Source organism: Mastomys coucha, unplaced genomic scaffold, assembly GCF_008632895.1.
Source record: "Mastomys coucha isolate ucsf_1 unplaced genomic scaffold, UCSF_Mcou_1 pScaffold8, whole genome shotgun sequence".
NCBI lineage: Eukaryota > Metazoa > Chordata > Mammalia > Rodentia > Muridae > Mastomys > Mastomys coucha.
Window position 1 is genome coordinate 70,066,363 of NW_022196914.1, and position 24,890 is coordinate 70,091,252.

Here is a 24,890-nt window from a genome sequence, read left to right on the forward strand (position 1 = left end):
TTTTTATGTAGTGACAGGGTTATAGAAAGTTTGTGATACAGATAATCTGTTACTTGCTTTTTCTTCTTCCATCTTTAGGAATTTCTCACATTGTTTTACAGAAAGGCGTGTGTGTGTGTGTGTGTGTGTGTGTGTGTGTGTGATTGCATTTGTGCACCCAGATGTCAGAGAACGAAGTAAGATGCAGATCCTCAGGTATCTCCCATGGTTCTAATTCTTCATTTGTTAGAGAGAGGGGGGAGGGAGGAAGAAAGAGGGGGCAGGAAGCGCAAGCAATGAGCTCATGGGTCCATCTACCTTCCTATGTTTGAGATTACAAGTATGAACAACCATGTCTAGGTTTATCTTGTTTGTTTGGGTGTTTGTTTGCTTGTTTAATCTGGGTTCTGAGGATCTGAACTCACTTCCCAAGCTTGCAAGGCTTATGTTTACTAATCAAGTCATCTCCCTACCCACAGAAGGATGTGATGTGTTTTATAGAAACTATGTGTGTGTGTGTGTGTGTGTGTGTGTGTATTCCATCACCATTATTTCACTTGAATCTATATTTTTTAAATTTTTCCCTTTGAAAAAATTATCAGTGTGAAGATGGAGTTCAAATTCATTGCAAAGAGTAAGCATTGCCCATGTGTGGGGCAAGAAAATACATAATAGACTCTTGCCATGACCTTAGTAAGACTGTGAAGTGAGTGTAATTCTTTATTACCATTTCTTGAAATCTTCCATCTTCATATCTTATCCATATGTCCAATAAGTATCTCAGGGACTGACAAACAGCAGGATTGTTTCTCATGCCCCAGGCCAAAGTAGGCAACCCAAGGTTTTCATTATTGGCCTTTCTTTAATACCTGTGCTCTGGCAAGATTGGCCTCAGCTTTGAAGATACAGGAGAACCCATACACAGGAGTGGAGAAGGCAAATACTAAACATGCCAGCCTGCTATTAAATGCATGGTTAATTAAAGTAAATGCATAATTAATAAAGGACACAGAATGAGAAGCAAGATGCCAACAATGCAGGGTCCAATGAGTATGTGTATGGGAAATCAAAACATCTAAGGAGACATACTATTATGAATTGAAAGTGAAGGCTAACTAGGCATTAACCAAGTGGAAGCAGACTGAACAGAGTGTGAGCGCCTATAAAACACATCCTAGTACATCCCAAGAGGATGAACCAGGTAACTTCTATCATTCTTACTAAAATGTAGGAGATAGATAAATCTTTCTTCTCCATGAATCATAGACATACAATGTAATTACTTAAAATATGGGAGTTCAGTTTGAGGAATAAAGAAAGGTGGGATAATCTTGGTTAGTTATATTGTTTATGTTGATACATTTCTATATTCCTTGTAAAGCTAAATATAAACAACAAGGTGGTACCAGAGGGTGTTTGGCAAGCATTGATTTCCCCAATGTACACATAACCAACATAAAGTCAATATACAGGAAATCCAACAGGCTTTCAAGGCAAATTCAACTTCCAATAGATAAATAAATTCAAATAAGTCTCTTAGATACCTTTTTTTCCTATCATATAATTATATAATTATAATTCTAGTTGCTCCATTTGGAGTTGCTAATCCTCCAACTGTCATTAGACATCTTTGGAGAGAATAATGCCATATCAAGTTTATGGTAACATTCAGCAATTTATGAATAATGTACCTAAAAAGGGGTCTGATATCTTAACCTGAAACACATGATGTCATTATCATTCAAACAAGCAGCAATGTTATTCCATCTCAGGAACCTTAATTTTACATCAATATAAATAAAATCTCCAGGTTTAAAGATTTACATATATCCTTTAACAGTTGTATTGCTTTTATTGTGAGACAGAAAAATGAGTATTTACTTAATGAGATTACTGTCCTGGGGTTTCAGAATATGTATAAAATATAATTAGGAAATTAAAATTAAAGATAAATTTTCATCACCTGAAAAAATGAAAACCCAAGGGGTTATTTACTAAAGAATGGTGAATTCAATAGATCAAGGGAGAACCCCCCAGGGAGTGTTTCATTAGAACACTTTAAAACTCAGCAGGGCTAAAAGCAACATCTCTCCAACAAATGAATCCTGCCTTAGGCTGCACAAATTACAAAATCCAAAGCCCAAAGAGAAGCATTGCCGCCACGATTTTAATTACACTGGTAATGATCTGGAGAGAGGCGCCACAAGCCTCCTCAGTTTCCATAGGAAGTAAACTTGACTCTTGTCAACTGTGGGTCACAGTTATGAGGCCTTCTGCAACAGAGGTGTCAAAAATAACAAACATGGGATCTCAGCATCTCCTGCCAATCTGGGCCTTCTTCATCAGTGGGAATCAAATCACAACACTTTGCAAGCAAGCACTGCCACAGGGTTTCATTGTAGCATATGATTGACCTTGGCTCCTCTCAACACATGCAGAAAATAGCTAATAAGCTATGTGGACAAAAGAAAAGTACTACTGTTCATCCACAAAGAGTGAAACTAAACTATCAAAGACTGTTAAGGGATGGTTCATCTATATTACAACTGCTAATTTTGCCTTTCTGTCTCCTTTTGGCCAGTAGAATGTGGTCTACAGAATGGGATCTGTGGGTTTGTAGCTGGCTGAGTTTTGATTGAGAAGAATGTTCTATGGATGATGTGATTCTCTATGTGGAAAACCATAAATTTGAATCCAGGGTGACTGTGTCTCTAGAATTGTAGAAAAGGGAACTTGAAAATGTATGTTTGGATTATATAGTACCTAGGAATGAGGGATTTTTGAGAGACAATGTTACTTGGGTTTTGAAGAGAGGAGTTTGCTTACAGTATGGAATAGCCTTTCTACCAATAACCAATATGGATCTGGAAACAATGGCTTTCTAAGGGTTTAAAAATACACGGCTTACAGAAAGCATGATTGTTAAAGGTTGCGATGTATCCCATCAAAATGTATATTCTTTATTTCCCCCTTCCCTTTCTCCCTCTTGCTCCAGAGCCCCCCCTTGCTTCAGGCCCCACTTGCTCCACCCTCAAAAATTTATATTCTTAAATCACAATACTAGTACCTCAGAATGGGACTGAGTTTCATGATGGAGCATTTTAAGAGTGAATTTTTAATATAAAGTCATTCAGTAGGCTGCAATCCAATGACTGTCATATTTACTGGAAAAGACAAGATGTTGTCTTCACACTTACACAGAGGGTACAGAGGCATGACCATGTGAAGTCTAAGGCAATAGGGGGCCATACAGCCAAGAGAGGTCTCTAGAAGCAACTCACCCACTGCGACCTTAATCTCAGGTCTTTCCTCTCATAAACCCTGAGAAAATAAGTTGCTTTAGCCTGGTTTGACATGATAGCCCTGGTGCTGCAATGAGCAAGTATCATCTTGCTTTAACTAGTAATGCAATTGTAAACTAACTCAATAGAGGTAAAATGGAAAGAGGACAACTTTGGGAAATATATCGAAGGTGTCCATGGTAAAAAGTTTAAGGTTCTGCAACGGATTGATGAAGGCTGAACTCCCAAGACTGAGACCTATACAATATGGACTGTTGATGAAGGAAATGATGGATGTAGTTTGGCTAACATTCCCCCAGAGAGGTGGTGTCTTCAGCACACAGGCATCCATTCAAGCATACAAAACTGTGCCTCTATCAGAAAGCTTGATGAGCCTGCCAAGCCCAACAATAGTCATCCTGAATAGAGGAGTGTCATGGCCTCAAGAGTTCATGAGCCAGTGTTTCGGCTCCCTTTAAATGGTGTCATTAATCAGTCTGAATTGGTAGTTTCTGTGTATGCATGCAAATCCAATATCAGAACAAAAGCGTTCCCGTGAGAACCAAGTAAACTAAATAGATGTTATGATTCTGATATCTAATGCTTAAAATTGCCCTCAGAAAATAGAAAACAAGTTGTTTTTCTTACTTTTTCTATGGGTGTGTTCAAAGTGTGAAAGCCAAAGAGCAAGTACATATAGAGGAGGTAAAGCACTGATTTGGGTTCCTAGTGTCTGAGATCAAATTCTTTTCTCAAGCGCAACTCTTGAGTAGAGAAGCAGGAAGAACGAGGGCTTTGAGACAGAGGCCCTTCCATCTAATGCTCATCCTGTACAGGAGGAAATGATAAAAATACCGGGAAGAGCAGGTTATCTGAGGCCAGCTCAGGACACAGTACAAACCACCTCACTACACTTGAACATCAGATTTAATGTACCAAGAGGTGACTTCAGTCATGCATTCTGCTTTGTGCCGGGTTATGCTTAAAAGGTTCCTTTTGGATAATTGGGAGGAAAAAGTAGAGGATTATTTTTTAAGTCAAGAAGATGCTCTTTGGTTTCTATCCCTTATTGCAGAAATGTCTGTCCCTCTGATCCCCAAGACTAATACTTGGCCAGCATGCTCATATGAATTGTTTATATCATCCATTAATTAAAATAATGAATCTGTTAAAAGCAGGACTCCCTCTTCCAGAGGGCTTGCATGCAATATCACCAACCTCTAAAAATGAGGCATGATTTATTTCTAGAATGGCTTTGGCTTGTTAATAATAGTGCTGTGTAATTTGTAGATTACTTTTTGACTTTGTAAAAACTGAAATTTAGCATTATGTTTCTGCAAGTTAAAAATCGCACAAACATCTGCCTGCCTGTGCCTCCAGGTGCTGAGATTAAAGGCATGTGCCACTATGCCCGACAACAGTTTATATTTTTACATATTACTTATATTGCTCACATTTAAGGTGTTTGATACTATTCTGTCTATATATAAACATAAATTATTAGTGTGGTTAGAACTACAACTCTTTGCATATTCGGTTGTTACATAAATATGTTTGCATGCCTAATGTATTTTGAGTATCTTTTTTTTTTTTTTTTTGGTTTTTCAAGACAGGGTTTCTCTGTGTAGCCCTGGCTGTCCTGGAACTCACTCTGTAGGCCAGGCTGGTCTCAAACTCAGAAATCTACCTGCCTCTGCCTCCCAAGTGCTGGGATTAAAGGCGTGTGCCCTGCCCGGCTATATTTTGATTATTATTATATATGCTTAAAAAATGAGAGTCTACCTTTACGTTTTTTAGTACACTTTTCTTTACCCTTTACAGTTTTAAGTCTAAATTGTAAAACGGAGGGACACAAACAAACAACATAAATGATGAAAGAATTCTCAATTTTAAAAATAATCTTGTTCTGTGTGAGAGTGAAAACAGATGTGTCTGCCTGGGAACTTTTAAATACTAGACATGTTACAAATCATGACCCTCAGACATTACTTGAGACTTACAAAAACTTACATGTGAGTAATGTATTGCTTTGTCATAAAATACTGAAGTATTTTAGCTAGTATTTAGACTGACAAGATAAACATTATCAGATGACATCATGTCTTGAGACAGTTTCTTCTTGGAGAAAGCCACTTGATTATATTGAATTGGGGCCTGATGAGTGGGTACTTGCCAAAGCTTAGTGCTAGGAGACTTTCTAGCAAGAGATCTATAAAAACATTTGTAGAAAGTTCTCATTACTGACATAGCTGCTCAACTTTTGGCTTTGAATCAATGCTTATACAAGGATAGGTCTGATTTGATAAGGACCATGTCAATGCCTTGCTTTCCAGTAGGTGTACACTCATGGAAAATCACCTTTGACCTCAACAAATGTCATGATGCAATGGGGTGTAGTCTTTGGGACGTCTGGAGGAAGTCAGTCTCCAGCTAGCCGGCCTCTCTCTACACCTCAAACATTTAGACTTCCTTGGTGAAGTACCCAAAGCTGTGTTCTTATCCAGGATGAGTCAGTTGGTGACTACATGATTAATAGCCATGTATGGCAGGCCTTGCTCCTACCACTGCAAAGGGGCAGCAAATTCTGAGGAGCAAGGAGGTCCTTCCTCTGCATCCTCCCAGTTGGTTCAAGCAGAAAGCCCAGGCCTATGATCTGCCAAAAAGTATCTGGCAAAGGGATCACTTTTTTTTTTTTTTGTCAAGGATAAATATGCAATTGACTTGATTCCTCCAAGAGATATGTGAAGGTGAAAGAAAGTTCACTGTCCACCTTTAAGGACTCTGAGCTTATAATGAGATGATGGATGGGAAAGTGAGTTTTAGGAATGCAATGCAAGTACAAGTCACTTTTCTTCATTCTTTCAGTACCTGGAGAAAATAGAGAAACAAAGAGACCCACACATGTACTCAGGTCTCATGCGGAAAGACTCTGTCACCTAATGAAGCTCTCTGCAAAGGGTAGAGTTCAAATTCATGACCCTGTTTCACCTAGTGACTTTCTGTGGGCCCCAGCGTTAGTGCTGCTCTTCTTTGTTCTCCCACAATGTGCTTATAATACTTCCAAGAGGTGATGTGCACATGAGAACCTACGTTATTGCTTTTGGCAAGTGTACAGTACCTACTACGTGCCAGCACCAATCTCGTGTTACATGAATGTTAAGCGATTTAATCCTCAAGACAAATATATGAGTGATATGTTATTATTACCCCCACTTTACAAATGTCTGAGCAAGCATATAAAGGCACAATGCTATGCCTCAAATCCCAGAGCAAGTGAATGACCTTTTCAACATGAACTCCCAGTCTGTCTCCAATCACTGCAGCAAATGTTAAGAGCTCTTTGTATGCTATTCTGTGCAGTGCTGTGTTATGCTTTGCTATGCTATGCTGTGCTGTGATATGCTATGCTGTGCTGTGCTGTGCTGTGCCGTGCCATGCTGTGCCATGCCATGTCATGCCATGCCAGGCTGTGCTGTGCTGGGCTGTGCTGTGCTGGGCTGTGCTGGGCTGGGCTGTGCTATGCTATGCTATGTTATCTATTCTACAAATCCACTACTTTCATTGTATATGTTTCTTGGTACTTTTCACCAGATTTTAGTTCCTAAGAGGCTTCTCTGATGATTATGCAAGAAATATTTCTTTTCTAATTTGTAGACTTTTTATAAGTCGCAAATGTGTTTTTCTTATCATTTGATCTTCTTACCAACCATGAAAATACCTATAGCTTTATCTTCAGACTACAAAGACTTAATTTAAGAGGCTTGTAGTAATCCCGAAACTAGAAATACCCTGGCTTTTTTTTTTTTGGTGGGGAAGGGGAGGTGTCGTGCACTCTTTCTATCATATCAGATTGGCTTTGAATTTCTTTCCTGCAAATTGTAGAATGAAGTTGAAAATAATCTTAAAAGCACTCCAGCAAAAAAAAATTGCAGAAGCATTTTTAGAAGAAATACTTAAGATAGTTTGAGAAACATGAAAGTAACAGATGATTGTGTTGAACTGAGAAAAAGCTTCTTTAAGTGAACAGGTGCTGCTGTGTTCTGGGGACCCCAGGTCAGATGTGACTTTTAGGCCTGCCTGATTGAGCATCTTCAACAGCAGCATCCCAAGTGGCCCTCTGCTGTGCCCCTGCCTGTTACAGGTAGCTCACTTACAGTTGTTCAGTACCCATCCACATGCTTCTCTCCATTCTAAGAGCTCGGTTGCTTGTTATCCACCCAGGTATACCTCAAAGAGGACAAAGATGGCTCAAGTTGGAGTGTTCATTAATGCAGACTCATAGTGCATTTTCCATTTTTCAGAAGAGCGAAGCACTTTTAGCTGCAGGGTTTAGAGACGATTCAGTTACATGGGAACTTACATTTCTGCTTTAGAAAAATTACAATTCCTTCCCCCCCCCCAAATACTTCTTTCATAACCAGCTCTCTGTGTGTGCCCGTATGCATATGTATGGATTTTAGTTTTTGGGTTAACATGTGAGGCAGCAGTTGAGCAAAATTGCAATGTGTGTTTTCTTTAATTGCTTAGAGTTCCAAGAAAAATGGATAATGCTAAATACAGAGGGGATTAGATGTAAAATTATGTCACCACAGGTCTTGGTACTTGAGAGATTATTGGGGAATATTTAGGAATCTGAAATGACCTGGCTTTCATTGTATCTCTAGATCTAGAATTAGTGATGCTATAAAGTCATAAATATGTAGGAACTGGAAAAGATGACAATCATCTTGCACAGCCCTTTGATATTATTTTTAGATGAAGCAATAGAGACTCCCAAAAGTTATATGCTTTTTTTTTCTTGGCTTATTTCATCATACAACACACTTCAGTGATCACCCATAAGCTAAATCTGTTGTACAGGGCATCACGTGAAAGAAGCTGGCAGAAGCTCTAACTCAATGCTACCCAGTGCCAGTATAATACACACTCCATATGCAGTTTTGAATTGCTTCATAAGCCACATTTTTAAAAAGTTTAAAATTGTTATAAGTTGATTAATGTCAAGTTAATAAAAAATATTAGTTATTCTGTGTTGCTATCTAGCTGTTTCAAAATCAGACCACGTGTTATATTTTGGATACATCTCAGTTTATATTAGCTGCGTTTCAAGTACTGAATGTTTTTCCATTTCTGTTGGACAGTGTGGTGGTTGGATCATGGTGGAAACAAAAGAACATTCACTTTAAAGTCTCAGAATTTTATAACTTATTTTAAAAGTTTCATATTAATGTAAAAAACACAAGTTTAGGTCACCTCTTCTCAAATTATTGAATAAATAAAGCTTTAAATATTGGCTCAGATAACTATAGACAAAACTTGTATGAAACATTCAAGGAAGAAATACCTTCTGCCTATACAAACATCTTATTGTGAAAGCATGGACAGGTGTGTTCACATGCACATGCATGGCTGTCCCTTGACAGAACAAAATGTAAGCTTTTAACCACCTTAAAATGTTATCAAATAGCCAGGCAGTGGTGGTACATGCCTTTAATCCCAACACTTGGGAGGCAGAGGCAGGTAGATTTCTGAGTTAGAGGCCAGCCTGGTCTACAGAGTGAGTTCCAGGACAGCCAGGGCTATACTGAGGAACCCCATCTCAAAATATCCCAAATATATATATATATATATATATATCTCAAATAGTCATTTTGGTTATCCATATAGTTATCCTTCATTTTTATGGCAACTACTTATTATGATCTGTCCATGTGTCCAATCCACAGTGGATGCATAGAGATAGGAGGGCAACCTGCAAGAGTCAGTTCTCTGGTTTTACCATGTGAGCTAAGGCTTGGACTAAGATTGTCAGCATTGGCAGTGAGCGCTGTTACCACCTAGGCCATCTCACAGGCCACTGTCTTTCATTTATCTGTTGTGAAAAGGAAGAGTTGGTTCTATTGACAGAAAAGATGCAAGTATTTACCAGACTGCCCTCTAGGCTATCCATGAAAGATACTTAATATTAAAAATATAAAAAATAAGAATACAGGAAGGAATGCTGCCTCTAGCTGGTCTTCAAATTCTTGTTTGTGATAAATTCTACAGAAATAAAATGGCTCCTGTGGGCACTGGTAGTGCACGCCTTTAATCGCAGCACTTGGGAGGCAGAGGCAGGCAGGAGGATTTCTGAGTTCGAGGCCAGCCTGGGCTACAGAGTGAGTTCCAGGACAGCCAGGGCAACACAGAGAAATCCTGTATCGAAAAAAAAAATGGCTCCTGCATTGTTTAGTGTTCAATTCCACAACAAGGTAATGGTACTGGAATTCAGCTCTCCTCTTGATCTTTTCTTGAATCATTTTGTGCAGAGTTTAGAAAAGATGTAATGGGCTGGAGAGATGGCTCAGCAGTTAAGGGAACTGACTGCTCTTCCAGAGGTCCTGAGTTTGATTCCCAGCAACCACATGGTAACTCAGAACTATCTGTAATGGGGTCTGATGTCCTCTTCTGGTGTGTCTGAAGAGAGCAATGGTGTACTCATATACATAAAATAAATAAATAAATCTTAAAAAACAAATTTAGAAAAGAGGTACAGGTGGGTTTCCTCAGTTGAGGATCCTTAGCTTTTGAAACAAAACCAGAGCTAAGGTTGGAAAAGAATGTCAAGGAGCATTCCACCTCTCTCTGGTGGTCTCTGGGTCTAGAGTAGATAATCCTTCTAAAGGGCTCATATACTTCCACTTAATTCACTATTTAATTCATATATCCTTGACCATATACCCAAAGACTAGTGTTGCTTTCCTCAAAGTTCATTGGGATTTGCCACATTAATAAAGTTCTCTTGCTATTTAATACAATGCCATACTGACTTCTGAGTTAATTCCAATTTGAAGTCCAAATCTAACTTCTTATCCATATCAGTGACACACACACACACACACACACACACACGGTTAAATGTTTGCAGGCATAAGTAGAAGAAAAACCAACCAGAACACCACTGACTTAGCCCTTTAGCAGCTGTAAAATTGGAAACTTAGTGTCCAAGCAGTGCATTGACCTGTTGAAAACTCAGCCATTTCTGTTTTGCTGTTCATAAGTGATGCTGAGCTTTCTGTTTAGCTCCCATATCACCTCAAGATACATGCCACAGGTAAGTTATTCCATATGTGGTGGCTTAAGTAAGACTGGATCCCAGAGGCTCATATCCTTGGATCGTTGGTTCCCCAGTTGATGGAACTGTTAGGGAAGGATTAGAAGGTGTGGCCTTGGAGGAGGTGTATCACTGGAGGTGGGATCTAAGATTGTAAATGCCCACACCATACCCAGTGTCTCTGTATAGTCCTTTTGCTTGTGGATCAGATGTAAATTGTCAGCTACTTCACCAGTGCCATGCTGGCCTACCTGCTTGCTTCTGTCCTCTCCACAGTGATGGTTATGAGCTCTAACCCTCTGATGCTGTAAGCAAGCCTCCAACTAAATTTGCCTTGTTTATGGCATCCCTTCACAGCAATACAAAAGACAATAGGACACCATACAAATAACTACAGCCAGCAGAAAGGCAATGTTCTCTTCATATCTGTTTTTTCATATAGAATAGGTCGTTTTCTGGACAGTTCTTTCTGGTTAGGTCCCCCTTAAGGTCTAATTTGACAAATTTCCACACCTTCCAACATATGAGATGATATTCCCTTGATTTATCCTTGATTGGCTATGAGTGCTTTCTACATAGACATTGGGGCTGAGGCTTTGTAGTGTGTTTGCATTACACTGAGGTTCTAAGGCCCTAGATTAGGGTGAAGATTCAGCTACAAGCCAACAATTTCAGTACAGTGTGCTGTAGGAAAGCATATAAATGCAGGACAAGATCAATACACTCAGAGAAGGGGGCTTGACTCGGCTTCTAGGGCAAAGGGCAAGGGAGAATGTCAGTATCAACTTGTAAAGGAGGCATTACCTGGCCTAGCAAGTAAAGAGCAAGGAGAGGTAGTGGCCAAGGGAACAGATGATGGGGATGAGCAAAGTACCAGAAAGACTGAGGATGAGAAAGAACATACAGGTCTGTGGGTGATACAGAAAATTTAATTTGCCTTAAGTACAGAGTATAATGGTCAGAGACTGAAGGATCAGTCAGAAATAAGGCCAGGGGAGAAAACTGTAGATCATAAAGAAGCTTATAAGTTCTAGAGTCAATGAAAGGTGGGAAGAACCCAATAACATAATCAGATATGTAGTTTACAAAAGTGTTTTAATCTGCTGTGGGGAATTGGACTCTAAATAGTCAGGGCCCATGGTAAGGAGAACATGTGAGAATCAATTACAATAACCTAGATAAAATGGTGAAGGGCCCTAAGCCCTAATGGTAAGGGCTGAAGAGGCATGGGTGATATCACTGGGCTTTCAAAGTTTCAAGTAACTCTGGAGAGGAGAGACTGTGGGGTCAATACACTCAGATGTCTGGCTGAGACAACTGGGAAGACAGCAATGGTATATGCCGAGATAGGATATCCCAATGACAATCAGATTGGAGGTGGCTGTGTCTGAGAGTGCGGGTGGTCGTCTACTCCTGGAGGCACATTTCTGTGCTTGGTGCTATAATAAGTAGTCAGCCACTGAGGAACAGTACCAGAGGCACTAGAATTACAAAAGATGGTGAGCAAACTAAGAGAGCCAGAAGGGTATGTAAAGGAAGGAAGGACAGCTCTCTGAGAAAGGAAAGAGTCAGGGGAACCTGAGGTTTTTCATAAAAGAAAATACAAATTCTAATGGATTCTCACATATAAAAATTAATAAAAAGGGAGAGGTCTCCTTGACACTCATTGTGACATGGATTTGAGGATTGCTAAGGAGTGGCTTGCTAGGACAAGCCTGAATATATAAAACCAAAATAGAAATTTAGAGGACTAGTTGAATTATTAAACATATTTCTATATTGATCTTTGATCATGAGATATATTAACTCAGCCATGGATTATAGTAATGCTGCATAAGAAACAGCTTTAAATATTTCAATAATGTCCGGTAATAAACATTTGTTTCTTCCTCTTAAGCCTGAGGTAGAGGGGAGCTTTATCTCCCACTATAGCTTTCTGCCATGCCTTTCCTCAGAGATTTCCTTCTCAGACTATCTCTGAGCATATTCTTGCCATAACAGTTGGCAATTCTGGGCCTGTCAGATGAGACCTTTGACACCTCAAAAGACCACAGCCTAGAAAAGGCTGTTTGGTTTGTGCCCATATTCTGTTAGCTTTTAAAACAAAATGGCCAAGCCCCATGTCATCGAGGAAGGGGTGGGGCCCAGAAGGATGGTGACTGTTTGCTAAAGAATGGTATAATTACATAACAAAGGGATAAGTGCCACCAGAATTGACCTATAAGCCATATATATCTTTGGGAACCTCCTGTCTCTCAACTACAGGGATCAATGGACTTTACGGTCAGCATCACAGCCTCGACTGAGTGACATGGTTTTCTGCTCTATATTACAGTTATCTCCACAGCCATGGCTGCCCAATGATCTAGTCACTGGGTTGTCTGATCGGAAGAGAGCTGGCAGACTTTAGAACTTTTGGTATTCATGATTATGGGATTGAGAAAGAGGGCACGGAAGTCTGAACGATGCCTAGAGGGTAAAGGGAGGGGCAAATGGAGTCGGATCAATCTTAGCTCTCTGGATGAAGTGCTTTTCTGCATTTCATGTGAGGTGTGACATTAGAGAAACAGGCTTTGGAAATTTACCTTTAGTCTGTTTCTTTTGCTTCAAACAGATTTTACAAATTGAAAAAAAATCCTCATGAATCATCCCTTACATTCACATACAGATTGTTATCAATAAAGTCTATAGATAGAAATACTTTATATTTTCATAAAGATCTCTCTTTTATTATATTGATGGTGCTAGATAAAGTGATAAATAATACCCCAAGGGTTTCACATGTATTAATTCATATTAAGAATGAAACTCCTGAAATATATTTTGAATCGCACCATCACCCTTAGGTGATTTGGTTAGTATTTTTTCTTATTCTCTTTCCTAATTACTGAGTTTATCTACATGCTTACATATATCCACATATTTCTATAGCTGGAAGTCTGGCTATTAGGCCGCTGGTGAATGAACAAGACTAGAAATATTGGCCAGAGACTCAGAGAGGTGCAGCTGGAATGTGACCAGAGCCATCCTAGCATTGGAAGTGGCGACAGATGAGGTGGCTGCTCCTATGACCCTTGGCCAGCAGCTCCGCTTCACTACTTCCAAAATGGTGTGGAGAGTTTTATTCTCCTACTTTGTGAGTCTCTTGTTTCCTGTAGAATTGACACAGGCATTAGCAGGCACCCTCCCACCTGCATTTGGAAAAATACATTTCCAGAGCTGGTCTTCTATGGAAAATTTAAAGCCCTTGAAAAACTCACTGCAGTGTTTATAGGAACTAGGGCAAAACAGAATACTTGTATCGCTTCCTCCAGCAGAAATGTTTACCATGCCACGCATTACAAATTCACGGGACTAGAGAAATGGCTCAGCTCTTAAAGGTTAGTTAAGACTCACAACAAAAAAGACACACACAATATAGTGATCGGGCTCTATCAATACAGCAACTAGAAGTCACCTGACAGGTATTAGAAATGCCTTTTTAAGAGACTTATCTGAGATTTCTCTGACACAAACAGAAATATGGCTGGATTTTCCATAGGACCAATCCAAAGCTAAGGGTAGCTATGCCATTTCCACAGTTTTCCCACCATGGATGGAAAATTCCTGTCAGCTGAGCCAGTGTCTACAGACTGTGAGCAAATGTCTGTTTCCTTGCCACAACTGAGTGTGTGAAACTCTTTTCAATTGGTGAAATCACCATGAAAGGTCAGGAGATTCAAGTTACAGGCATGACGGGATCCAATTGCTTCCTAAGTATTATACCAGGAGGATAAATGTGTCCTGACTTTAACGCCAAGTTAGAATTTGAAATTTTCAGAGTTTTGAGTCAAATTCTACCAATTTTGTTTTAAAGATTATTTTCCTTTTGGGATGAAGAATATGTATGTATATATGTATATATACACACACACATATATATACACATATATATGTATGTGTATGCATATGTATATGTATGTGTGTGTGTATATATACATATATATGTATATATATATGCATATATATATATATATGGATAAGACAGAGATGTAGTGACAATGTCTAGCATTCCTGTGTTGAACAGCCTCCCTCTTTACATTAGGAACATCTGGGGAACAGGAGTTTGCTATTCAAAATATGTATCTTTCATATTTGATAACCTATTCTTTTGCCTGTATATTGTCTTAACTGATGATTGCCTAAAATGGCATACGAGCTGGGGTTTTTTTTATTGTCTTCTCAAGACAAAGGAGGAAGCATTTGCCAAGTATTTCATTACAAAATAAATAATGAGAAAACAATTTGTCCGTGTGTGGGTTGAATTAAAATGCCTTACATCAGCAAATATCTTGTGAAATGAAGAAGGTTGAGTTTATTAGTGACTGCATTGTCAACTATAAAGAAAACCCTAGTGACTGCATTGTCAACTATAAAAAGAAAACCATTCAAAAATTGTGGAAGAATAAATGAAGGCAAATCATCCTGTCGATATTTCCACTACAGTAACACAATTATGCATAACAATCTCCATAGTCCTTTATACATCTTTCTGTGTCCGTAAGTTATAGTTTGTGAACCTTGGATGAGAGAAGTCTTTTTCTCCTCTTAGAAACTTTTTTGTTATTTTCTTTAGTAGAGTCTTTGGTATATTTGTAACAGTTTTAGCCTAACTCTATAGCATATATTACAGCAGTGGACGCAAGAACATCTTTGTCTTACACTCAAAGCAAAGTGAATACCTAGTGCTTTGTAATCTTAATTAATTACTGCATCCCTACCATGAGTTTCATATCCTTCTAACTGAAAAAGTACCTGTCTCTCAACTGTTGCCCACCTTACTCTTCTTGGGTATAAAATGTAGGTAAAGATGTTTAGCATGTGATATATGACTGTGTAGGTGTTAATGCTATTTTAATCTCAAACTTTCTCTAATATTATTAAACAAAAGACTGCTTTGAAACAATTCTTTAGATTAATTGATAAACATGTTATAACTGCAAAAGTATTTTCCTAAGGTATTTAGCATCAGTTCATTAGGAAAGCCATCTTTTTCTCTGCCATTCAACAGAACTGAATTACTCTGGCTAGTTGTGCAGAGAAATAATTGTCTTTTAAAGCCCCATTTGATACCTGCATGCACATATATAATGTACTTTATACATATTCACCACTGCCTCTCTCTCATTTTCCGGTCTTATACTGAGTCCTGTTTAATAGCCACCTTCCTATTTTTCTTGTCTTTTTCCTAAAGTCTACATTATGTATATGTATTTTTATATGTATGTATATGTGCATGTGTATGTGTATGTCTCTATATATTAGAAAACATGATTTTTTTCTGAGTCCAATTTGTCTCCCTTAGCATAATTATCCTTAGTTTTATCTAATTTCTTAAAAAATAACCATGATGAAATTCATTCCTATTTATGCTGAACAAAACAACCTTGTTGCCTATACCACATTTCCTTAATTACTAGCCTGTTGAAGGAAATCTAAAATGGCTTCTATATCTTCTCTTTTACAAATCTTATTGTGGTAAACATGGATTAAAATAGGTCTTTGTATCATTCTGACTTACAATCATGTGGGTTTAAACCCAGGACTTGTAGGACTCATACTGCTGGATTATATGATATTCTGGTAAGTTCTTGAGGGGCCTCCATGCTGACCAATTTACATTCCTATCAGCTGTGTCTAAGGATTCCTTCTTCCCAGCATTCTCGACAGCTGCTGTCCTGTGTCTGGATGGTAGCTGCTAACTGGAGTGAGACGTGAGACGGGATCTCAACAGACTCTTGATTAGCATCTCCCCAACAGGGATGCAGATGGGGAAAGATGTAAAACATTTCTCATATATTTACTGTGCCTGTACTTAGAAGACGTGGCTTTAAAGGAAGTAAGACGGAAGACAAACAAAATTCTGAACATTCTTTCACCTGATTTCCAAGACATTGAGGTCAGACAGCACAGGCGCTGGTGTGCTTTGTGGAGTGACAGAGTCAAGTGTTATGACAAAGGGCCTGTGACGATCTGAAGGTAGGATGAACAGTGGATCCTAGCCCAGCCTGCTTCTGGCTCTGAGAATATTAAGCATCTTGACCTCAGGGGACCTGTGTGAACAAAATTAAGGGAAATGCTTTGGGCGGCTTTAGAGTTTTTCATTTCCTCCCAGCAATGCAACGCCTGCCCTTGTCTCCCTACATCTCGAGAGGTGCCCTTGTGGAGTCTTCCGCCTGTGTCTGGAAAGGTCAGATCATATACACACAAGGAACAGAGATGTTGAGTCATTTGTGCATACAAAAGATGATTCTGCCACGCATAATTTATCTCTGTTTGCCTGATGGGACTGTAGCCCTCCCTTTGTTAGACCATTCTGCCTGTAATTTTGAATGTCTCAAATGTGCAGAAATATAAAGTGATCTAAAACTAAAATAAAAATATATGTCCTAATAGAGAAGGCTATTGCAGAAGCCTAAGCCTGCTAGCCCCTGCCTAGAATGACTATCTAAGTCCAGCAGTGTGCTAATCGATTTTGATAATGGGTTGAAAAAGGTAGCTAGCCTCCCTCTCACCAACTGAAGAAGAAAGATAACACTTGCCTATGTACACTGTTTGGCCTCGTCTACTGAGGGGTGTGGATAGAGTTGCTCTAGGAAAGGCCTTCTAAAACCCTTCCTTGGCAGGGGTCTCTGCTTCCTTACCATGGGTGCCACAGTGCCAGGGACTTCTAACACCCAGGCAGTTTCATAAACATCATCTTTGGCTCAGCCATGCACTACTGTCCAGAGGCAGCTGGTGTGTGGATTGGGAATGTCATCAGCTACTATATCTCAAGTTACCAACATGGAGTGACAGCTAAAGCAGGTGATGTGTGCTTTTGTACTGAGGCCACCATTGGTGTCTCTTCAGGGACCATAGTCTAGTCACCAGCATAGACTGAGGCAGGGAGGCAAGACTTGAACCCGACATGAGCTGAGCCACAGACATGTCTAAGAATGGGTTTTTCCATTTCTCCACTTCTGCCCATGTATAAAATAGCAGAAACTTTCAAGCTGCTGATGAAAGCATGTGACCTGTACTTATTATAGCATGTTTGCTTTGGTTGGGCTCAGTGTCAAGGTTACAGCAGCCATGAGCAGGAGTTGAGCAGACCTTCTTCCAACATCATTTTAAAGCCATAAAATAAGGAACAATCCCGAGTATTTCACAAAAGAACTTTGGATAAAGAGCCAAATGGGTAGGAAGTGTTCAATAAATGTTTTTTCTTCCATCTCATCTAGTTAAGCCAACAAAATTATTCATTCAACTAGTTACTCAGAGTTCTGGCTAATGCTTAGTGAGATACTAGCAATAAGGGATTTTTAAAATCAAAATCCAGTCTACTTGGATTGGTTTTATGTATGCATGATGGAATAGGTACCCAGTTCTATCACAGTTCATTCTCTGACTCAAAAGATTTTCTCCTACAAAGTGCTGAAATATTAACAATTACAAATTAATCCCCCTTGCTACATTACTGCTTTTTTTCACTATATCTGCCATTAAAATACAAAATGTTGCACAAGTAGATAAGCATTAGCTCACTGATACATTAGCCACTTTCCACAAATGAGTTTCTTAAAGATTAATAAAAACCATCATACTAGTCTTTGACCATGCTGAAGAGAAACCTGGTAACATAACTACCACCCCGGCCATCAAATTATTTTCTTTGGCTTTCACAGAATTTGTCGCACTAGGCATGTTTCTTGGAACTTTGAATTAAGCCACCCCTTGAAACAGAAAAATCTCATCATTTCTTCACAGACGGGAAAAGTTAGCTATATTGGTCTGTTCTGGCTGAGGGAAAAAATAGACTAATATTAGTTGCTATGACTTGAGCTTTGTGTTTTCAGTATGTCCCAGTGCCATCATTCTGACTCGGAGGATAAAAATGAATGGGTATCTATTGTCATTCTTAACCTGTTTGGGTTCTCCACATACATGCTCTGCATGCCTCATCCCTTCACTATACTGGTCTTCCTTCTGTGATAGAGGTGGGGGAGGAGAGAGAGTGAAGAAAGAACAGAAGCTCTAAAGGCATGGCCATTGTCACAATTCTTAAAGACACTATAGTGCCTGGCCCAGGAGGTAGTGGCGCATGCATGCCTGTAATCGCAGAACTCAGGAGGCAGAGGCCAGCAGATGTCTGTGAGTTTGAGGCCCATCTGGTCTACAGAGTGAGTTCCAGAACAACCAAACCAGGGTTATTACACTGAGAAACCCTGTCTCAAAAAACAAAATCCACACAGAGAAGGCATTATGTGGAGGACATGATGTTTGTTAAATTTTTTGAGGGACTAGTATAGGGCCAGAAAACACAGAGAAGATAATTTGAAAGTGAATCAAATGGTTCTTAATCTTACAACCAATGGCCTGGAGCTTTCTAGTTCACACTACCATGTGCTACCCATTGCTAGTAGGGCCATAGGCAACCTAGATATATGGGAGATGCCAAGATAGCTTAGAATTGGGGGTTGGGCATTAGGAGCAGAGATGAGAACATGTCTATCAAGTACCTATCTAAGCAGTTCTAGATAAAGAAGGTAATGTCTCTGGGCTGACACATGATACCCCACAGAGCTCTCACTTACTGCAGATTCCCTTGTGTTTTTCCTGTACCTCTGATCCAGGGTTGAGAAGCCTAGCTACACATAATCCTTTGTCAGAGTAAAACTGAAGGTTATTAAATACATTCGTCATCCAGTTGTGGGAAGATAAGCTGGTTAACAGTCTTGAAGAGTAGCTCTTGGTGAATCGCCATGGTGATCACCATGGGGGTGGGGCTGGGAATCTTGGTATTATTCTGTGCCTCTTTGATTTTTAGTGCCACCTGAAGGCAGAGTGCTTAGAAATTGACTATATTTAATTTTATAGCTTTTGATCAACCTTTCTTAAGCATTTTGTCATTTTCTATTAATATCTAAATTGCCCTGGGTTACAGAGTAGCCATCTGTGATATAGCTAAACCTGGGAGCATTTAGAAAATGGAACCTCAATCACACTATTAATGGAAGTCCCAGATCCTGTTTGGTTTCAGATGCCAGGACAAGGGGCTAAGATGCATATTTTACATATCAAAGCAGACTTGGCCTCCGGGTTCTCCCAGCATCCTTCAGTCCTTACCTGGCATACCCTGTCCCCAACCCTGAACATTCCAGTTCTTCCCCCAGGGCTCCTCTCTCTGTAATCCAGACATTTTGGTCTCCTCCTCCTCCTCCTCTTTCTCTTCCTCCTCCGCCTCCTCCTCCTCCTCCTCCTCCTCCTCCTCCTCCTCCTCTTTCTCCTCCTCTTTCTCTTCCTCTTCCTCCTCCTCTATCCTTCCCTCCCTCCTCCTACATGCACTTTGCCCTTTCTCTCATTCTCTTCCCCTTCTCTCCTCATGTATATTCCTCTGGCCTCAATCCTTAGGGCCAATGAGCTTGCCCCAGAGCATCTTCCTAATAAACCTGCCTTTACTATATTCTGATCTGGCTTAAATTGGCTCATTTCACCGACTTCATCTGAAGGCTTCATCTGTGTCTACTCTTTTTTCCAAGTATTTTACCTACGTTATCTAATTTGATTCTCAAACATCCTAGTTTCAAACATGTTAAAACTGACGAGACTGAGGAGTTAGGCCTGGGGTAAGAGGCAAGTAAGTAGTTTTGACTTTGGTAGTATAACCTCAAAGTGTTCATAACTGCTATCTAATGATGCTTTGTTGGTCTCTTGGTCATGCAGTCCTAGTGTTAGGCAGTCATTCCTCTTGAGATTTGTGTTTACTTAAAATTGAAATCTAAGAGTCACATTGTCTCACCATTTAAGAAGATGAGCAGTTTATATGATTCCAAAAGCACCGTTCACATTGTGACTCATGTTGGTGGTATATACTAAGACTGTGAAATGCGTACCTCAAACATGCAGTGGAACTTGTAAATGCTTCCATACACAACCACCTTTTACTTTTATTTCCCCAAGTAAAGCTGGTTGTACCCCAAAACAATTTCTGTATAGCCCTCTCCTCACTTTTAGAATCCAAGATCAATACTAAGTGTCCACAAATAAATTTAATCATTCAAGGACCACAATGCTCCATGGAGTGAATTAAATTCCATCAAGTCTTTCCTATTTCCTTTCTTCCTTCTTTCCTTCCTTCCTCCTTTCCTTCCTTCTTTCCTTCCTTCCTGCCTTCCTTCCTTCTTTCCTTCCTTCCTTCCTCCCCTCCTTCCTTCCTTCCTTCCTTCTCTTTTTGACACATCAAGAAAAACTTGGACATTAGTGTTCTCAGAAATGTTATCTCAAGTCAAAGGCAGGTTGCTTGTAGGTATAAACATAAGGGGTAGTAAGTGGAGAACCGTATGGTGACCTTTCCATGCTCCTGTTGAGCTCATTACTAAAGTGACTCACAGTCACCCAGTGGAATGCACCAATGACCCTACAGCCAAAGTGCCCTCAGTGGTGTGTGATTCCCATTGAGTAAGGAGAGCCAGTCAGGCATTGAAATCTGACCTCACAGTCTACCTGTGCTGTGCCCAGCCCTTTTACAGAAAGACAAGAACTCATTTGCGTCACCAAGGCCACAGTATTTCCATTATGGAGTTGATTTGTTAAGAAAAACATTAACAAAAAAAAAAAAAGAGAAAACAAGGTCCGCCCCAACTTTTATTGAATATCTTGTGTCATTCACAAAACAATACATTCCCTTTGTCTTCAGAAAAACAACATTCATTACAAAGAAAACTATTAGTGGTATCCATTGAGCAGCTGAGCAGCATGGGAGTGAGCCCTAAACTCTGACAGCCTGTTTGCTTTGTTCTACCTTTTCTTTGTGTTTCCTTTCCTCTTAATGCAGTGCTAACACAGATAGCCCTAGTTCAGACATAGATAGCCCTAGTTCAGACTTGCATCTGTGAGACTGATGAGGGATGATCTTGCGGTTCTGGTCCTTTCCTAAGCTCAGCCTGCAGAGCCACCCACCACATTCAGGTTTCTTGGACTCTTAGTTCACAAGCCAATTGATAAATATTTTAAAGGAGGACGGACTTAAAACTCTTCTATATGTCTGATTAATAGCCCAACTGTGGGTACTTGATACTTTTATCTTGCAAACTAAGTGTTCACTTATGAGAAACAGGGAGACGGTGGGAAGCAGAGAAGGTGGAGAAGGACAGAGGGAGAGGAGAAGAAAAGGAAGGGGAAGGGAGGGGAGGGAGGGAAGGAAAGGAAGGAGGGAAGAGAGGAAGGGAAGGAAGGGCCACAGTTGCTGGTTATAGGAATTCATGATTGGGATCCCAGAAGTTGTTTGGCTGAGGTCTCAGGACTGCCCCAAGTTTGAGGACAGCTGAGGCTTCAGAATAACATAGAGACAAACAAGCAAACAAACAAATGAAAAGCTTAAGGACAACATCTTCTAACTCTCAGAAGTAGCAACCAAGCCTAACATTTTTTTTAAGTTATCCACAATACAAATGCAAGCCCCCAGTGAGTGCCTTCCTTTACCACATGGGCAAAAGTAACTCAAATGCATTGGAATCAGTACAGAAGCACTACTAAGAAGCAGTCCAAACGTCTGCCATCCATGAGCCGTCTATGAATCGCCTCACACCAGAACTGCCTTCCCTTACCCACTCTTCCTGAACCTTGCTGTACTCAATGACCGCCATGGATCTCAGTGCCTGCTTCTCATGATCTTTCCATTGGCCTGCTGTTGAAAACAAAAACAAACAAACAAAAACAAACAAACAAAAACAAAAAACCAAAAACAAAAAAATGGATTCAGCAGCTCAAAAACATGTAAAAAGAAAGCCACAGAACCGACATGAAAGTTTAGGTGCTCAAATCTTAACAGTCTGCCAACGGCAATAATTTAAAGTGAGGATTCATAAAAAAAGTTATGATTTCTTTTGAATAAAAATTTGTGGGCTCATTGTCTTAGGGTTTCTATTCCTGCACAAACATCACGACCAAGAAGCAAGTTGGAGAGGAAAGGGTTTATTCAGCTTACTTCCACATGGCTGTTCATCACCAAAGGAAGTCAGGACTGGAACTTAAGCAGGTCAGGAAGCAGGAGCTGATGCAGAGGCCATGGAGAGATGTTTCTTACTGGCTTGCTTTTCCTGGCTTGCTCAGCCTGCTCTCTTATAGAACCTAAGACTTCTAGCCCAGGGATGGCACCACCCACAAGGAGCCCTACCCCCTAGATCACTAATTGAGAAAATGCTCCACAGCTGGATCTCATGGAGGCACTTCCCCAACTGAAACTCCCTTCTCCGTGATAACTCCAGCCTGTGTCAAGTTGACACACAGAACCAGCCAGTACACTGATGATGTTTCATTTCATAAATATTCCCAGAAATTCCAGATGACTGAAAAGCAGCCAGAGTGCTGCCCTCAGTCATATCTATTTAGTGATAGCCACAGAATTTAAAAGCAAAATTAAACGACCTCTTTCCGGATCGTATTTTTTCCTTATGTATATGGGAAAATGAGCCTCTATTAATCTATGGGGAACAATATGTATGGAGCTCACAAAGGTGCCAAAGCCTGAGATCCTTATTTGTAAACTGCAATTTTAAAAAGCTGGTACTTTATGTCTTTTAAATTGCTGCACTTTGGTAATAATCTGCAGTTACTCTAAGGTGTTCCTTAAGAAAAAAATGTTAATGAGCCATCCTCTGAGAAGCCTGAGAGTCAATAAAGGAAGTAGTGTCAATCCAGGAGCAATACAACTCACTGCAGAAATGTCAGCTAAAGAAGAGGTTTGAGTTCCACAGGCTGGCTGGGAGGGTGTCTTTGTGCATGCTCTCCATATGGAATAACATTCTGCCCTGAAAATAGCATTTGGCTTCATTTCTTCTTTTAGTTTTCCATGAGGAAACTTCTTGCCAAGTCCCATGTTTGAGCTCCAGCTTTCCTGCAGACACACCAGAGAAAGCAGCTTCTTTCAGAACCCAGCCGACACACCAGACCCATTGGTCTGAAGATCTCTGCTCTGCGTTGTTTGTGGTTTTTTAGAGTCCACTGAATGCTTGGAATGAATAATCTGCCTTTCTCCCTAGAGGAGCGCACAGATGGATAGACCAGGTCTGGTTAAACAGTATCTACATTGGCTTTCCAAGCCCCAGCCTGCTTCCCAATGCTTTCTGAACAAATAAACAAACAAGTAAACTGCAAACACCATAGACCCACAGACTTAGAAAGAGAACAGAAAGTTAGTTATTTTAAGGGAAGAATCAATGTAGTAAAATAAAACATCCTTTTTTTTTAAGTTGCTACTGAATAGTGCATTTTCTTTATATATACATATGTGTGTGTGTGTGTGTGTGTGTGTGTGTGTGTGTGTGTGTGGATGTGTTTGTGTGAATGTGGATGTGTGTGTATATATATGTATATATGTATATTATCTGGTATGACATATCTTGGAAGTTTCAACTTCTGCAATGGAAATAATTAATTTTTAATGATTTCAATATTAAAGACACTCAAGAAAACTAGGACAGGGATCCTAACTTTATCTAGCCAACCATTTTTATCTAAGACTTGCTTAATTTCATTTCTATATTCAGTATTTCCAGGTGGTGTGCTATTTCTTGAATCACTTTGAAAATTATGAACTACCTTGAGTAAAATTAAGAGCTGTAAACTTAAAATTAGGTTTCTGTTGAGATGCTGCATGGTGTGATATTTATGTATTCATCTTGAAGTCTAAGATTTCCTCAGGTTGTACATGGCCTTGGTAACTGAGTCTACATTTCAATTTAAGACCTTGACCATGCCCTTTAACATTGTCTGGACCTCAGCTGTCTCAATAATTTGGTAGAAGAAAAATACTAGTGTGGAGCTCAAGAGTCTGTCTGAAATGTTAAATGAGAGATTGAACCTAACCAGCGTCTTTCCCTGAGTCTGGTCAGGACAGGATAAGTGGAGTCTTCCCGTGTCCTTTGGTTCTCTTTCTCTAGAGCAACAAGACTCACATTCCATCCTGGGGAAGTATTGTAGGTCCCTTATTTGATGAGCATGTCTACAATGTTCTCTGGAAGTTGATAGAAGCACACCCACATGCTAATTCATGAAGAACACTTCCTTATTAGTGACTCTAAGTAGGAGCTGAGAGAAATGGTGGGGAAACAGGCTTCCAACTTGGGAGACAGACTTCTCATCCAGAAGTGAATAGGTGACTGATTAGGGTAGACTTTCCCACATGCAGTTAGCATCCTCACCATCATCTTTCCAAGCTGTAGAGGAGAACTTCCTGGAAAAGTCATTCCTCAGAGTTGAGCTTTCAAAAAGTCCTATTGCTGTCTTCAATGAATGGTTTCCCCTAGACTAAAGGCCATCTCTACTGACTACTTAGGAAAGAATCTTTCCTTTCTTTCAAGAGACAATGAGTGAGATCTGTCAACTAACTACAGGTCCTTCGGACCCTGCCCTACTCATTCCTGTGGTTTCAAGTGGATGTTTTCTATCTTAAGAATGTTCTAGGATCTTTGTTTTATTTTGGGGGTGGGAAGAGGTGCTGACGTAACTTTTAGGAA

General features: G+C 39.9%; 1 protein-coding gene and 1 long non-coding RNA gene across 9 annotated transcripts in view; one reads left to right on the top strand and one right to left on the bottom strand.

Moving 5' to 3' along the window:
• Positions 1 to 19,139, bottom strand: part of LOC116083186 — a 30,868-nt gene extending 11,729 nt beyond the window's left edge. The window contains exons 1-3 of the long non-coding RNA XR_004115631.1: positions 18,969 to 19,139; positions 16,272 to 16,445; positions 7,415 to 7,580 (exon numbers count right to left, since the gene is read on the bottom strand). This is a non-coding gene — a long non-coding RNA (uncharacterized LOC116083186). The remainder of the gene's footprint in view (positions 1 to 7,414; positions 7,581 to 16,271; positions 16,446 to 18,968) is intronic.
• Positions 1 to 24,890, top strand: part of Pde4d (phosphodiesterase 4D) — a 1,511,116-nt gene that overhangs the window by 1,217,036 nt on the left and 269,190 nt on the right. The gene's annotated exons all lie outside the window — the stretch shown is intronic.